The 3,350-nt window shown below is 29.5% G+C and overlaps 1 protein-coding gene and 1 non-coding gene across 2 annotated transcripts in view; both read left to right on the forward strand.

Moving 5' to 3' along the window:
• The window catches only part of LOC111642369 (tyrosine-protein kinase CSK-like), a 92,782-nt gene that overhangs the window by 25,029 nt on the left and 64,403 nt on the right, over positions 1–3,350 (forward strand). The window lies entirely within an intron of this gene.
• LOC111642493 lies at positions 950–1,104 on the forward strand. Its single transcript, XR_002759559.1, has one exon. It is a non-coding gene; the product is annotated as a small nucleolar RNA SNORA79 (small nucleolar RNA).

Below are 3,350 nucleotides of genomic sequence, written 5' to 3' on the forward strand. Positions count from 1 at the left end.
TTGTGATTTTATTTGTAATATACAGTAATTTTCTTTGATGAAAATGTAAGAAAACGTAGTATCTATCGTTACAGCAACAAACATGTAAACTTTGTTTAATAAAATAGCACTGTACATACCTTCGTTTGTTGTAGTTGGTGGCAGAAAAGTGGAGATGTACGAACCTTAATGCTTAGAAGGGGAATCCCCTCCAAAAAATAACGGGTAGCACTTCATTGGAAGATTCTTCCAGTCGAAGTCTCTTTCGGTAAAAAAAAACCCACCAGTGGCTAAGTGGTCTTCGTACCTTGAACACGGGGGAATTCGTTCGTGGGTTCGCATCTCGTTCAAACGGGCTGGCCACGTGGAGTTTTCCGGGTTTTCTCCACGTCTGTAATACCTAAATAGGGACCAGTTTCCGTTAAAAACACCTCCCAGAAGGCATTCCCCTAGGCAGATCGCCTAAGTGTTGCGTTGCCATAACTTAACAAACAAACAAACTCTTTCCGTAAGGAACAAGAAATTGATCTAAAGTTGATTGTCTTACTCTTTTAAGCAAAATCGTTCTCAAATGATTTTGCTTAAAAATCATTTGAGAATGAAACTTTTGTAAAAAAAAAAACTTTTGAGAACAAAACTTTTGTAAAAAAAAAACCCACCAGTGGCTAAGTGGTCTTCGTACCTTGAACACGGGGCAATACTATGTAAAAATTTTTTATTAATAACTGAAACCTTAGAATTTTAGATTTATGAATACATCCAATATGAGTAATTTTTAAAGATTGGGTGGATAAATGTTGGACTTGTGAAAGTGTTGTTGTTGTTGCAGCAGCAGTAGTAGTGTTATAACTAAAATATGAATTATAAATTAAAAAGTAGTATTAGTTATAGGTAAGTATATTATAGTCGTTATGAAAATATATCAATTATCAAATTTAAATTTGTTATCAGTTTTGCTAACAGTTTTAACAGATGGTATGTTCCTCACTAACCATAAAGAGTTGGTATGTGATTTTAGACCATCAGAAATTATATTGGACTTTTTCACCCAGATCTATTTGAAATAAGAGTTTGACTATTCTTATTTCTATTTATTAGTATCTGGTTTTGCAAGTCCATACAAATTATTTAATATAATATTTTATGAATTCAATCTTTATACATTTTCATATAACTGAAAAATTTATATCAATTGAGTAGAATTAGAACAAAAATTTTTTTGTAAATTTAAGATGTCAAAATTTTACAAATCTAGACATTTATAATTAACTTTTTTCTTGTTGGGCTACAATTTGAAAAAATTGTAAATCTGTAAATTTTAACTGTCGTCTGTCCATCTGTGTCTTTCCTTAATCTTGAGAACAGAGTTAGATAGATGAAATCCAAGACCAGATATGGAAACTTTGGGCAGGAGGTCCCGATTAACTATATATGAACTTCTGATGCAAACTGGAAGTCATGTTTTTTCAATTAAAAAAATTTTCTTCTGAAAGGTTAGATAGATGACCAGTATGACTTTATTGTTAAAGCAAAATTATGATGTACGGGGACAAGCCACTACTAATTTGGAGTGGAGAGCATATATTTTAAATGAAATAAATTAAAAATATGATTAAAAATTGCAGCCTGGCATTGTGACGATGTCACAATAAATAATTGCTCATTTTATTATAAATATATTCATATTACAGTAATAATTCANTATCAAAAAAATATAGTTCTGGCATAAACAATGTTAAATTTTAACTGACTTAATTTTGTGAACACATCTTTTTTATTTATATGGGTATCTTAAGGTCTGTTTTTGCGCTAATGTTGCTAATGCACCATTTGAGCAAAAAAAAATTGTTAAGGAAAAATTTTCTGTTAGCGAACCCTTTGCTAAATATTTCGAATATCACCACTGTACATAACAGCCAGGAAAGTAAAATACTGAAAAAAAAATACAACTCATTAAATTAATTAAAATCTTTTAACAAATTATTTGAGAAAAGATGCAAATTATATTAATTTCAAGAAAAAATATTTGGTTAACATTAATATTATTGAATCATGTTTGCAACCTCCAGCATTTATTATCCACCTCCATAGAATTAGTTCTACTGTTTACAATTATTATTGCTGAATTTATTTTATAAAGGATTGCAAATTTACTTGTAATGCATAAAGTTCAGAGAAATGTAAACATATTTGTACATTATCATCATTTGCTTGTAAGAGATAATATCTCAATATCAACTGTCGAAATATCTCAAATGTTCCATAATTACTGCACAAAAGCTCAGAAATACTGTTAAGTTGTATATTTGTTTAAGAATTAAAAAATGTGAATTGTTTTAGCATTACTGTTGACAATTAATAAATTTTTATGATAGAGAATGCAGAGGTTCTGCTATATAGTGCCAAAATTGCCACTTGGCAATATTTTTATTAATTAAAGTGGTGAGTAAAATATAATATTGACAGTAAAAACTCTAGTCTGTTTATTTCAGCATTCAGCTTAAAATTGAATCACAAAGCATGATTCAGGAAAAATAATAAAATGTCGACTTCCTGTGCAATGACCACACACCTAGTGATATCATGATGTCACGTGGAAAGTTTGGACAGGAAAGCAGGAAGTGAAATTGAGAACCAATGGCAGTTTCCATGCAATGGCACCCAGCATTTCCAGATTGGAGATTTTTTATTGACTGAGGAAATTTGGGAAATTTTTCACTTTGATCTTTTTTAGTAGACTAAAGCATAAAAATTTTGATATGACAGAACATGTGAAATACTGTTTAAGCATTGTGATCAAATGTGTTGTTTAGAATTATTCAATAAATTATTCTTATTTCTAAATGACAGCTTAATTAATGTGTTGCTTTTGCTTTCCAGATGCCAAACTGATAAGGCTACCAGCACTTACATTAATTAGTAATTATTTATTTATTGTACAATTAAGAAAATGTCCATGGACAATTGATTTCCACCCCCACCCCCACTCCACCTCATTTTAACAATTATACCCACATTAAAATCTATACAAATATTTCAACAATAATTATGATAAAACAAAAAAAAAATTAAAATATGTACAAAAGTTATAAAAATAACATATACATAACTAGTTACAGTAGAGCGTCAATTTTCCGAAAGTCAATCATCCAAAACGTCAATCATCTGAAAGAATTCCAGTCGGCAAATTAAAATTTTCGCCAGTGCTGTGGCGCTTCAATCTTTGGCTATGTCTTGGGCTACTCAAATATTTTACGTTTTTGATACTAAATTAACATCTGAAGTATAATTTTTTTATTATTTTTATATTTTTCAATATATTTATTTAGTTTGTACAAAATAAAAAAATAATTTTTAACGATACAATAGTC

Source organism: Centruroides sculpturatus, unplaced genomic scaffold, assembly GCF_000671375.1.
Source record: "Centruroides sculpturatus isolate CEXI.00-Female unplaced genomic scaffold, Cexi_2.0 scaffold191, whole genome shotgun sequence".
Lineage (NCBI taxonomy): Eukaryota > Metazoa > Arthropoda > Arachnida > Scorpiones > Buthidae > Centruroides > Centruroides sculpturatus.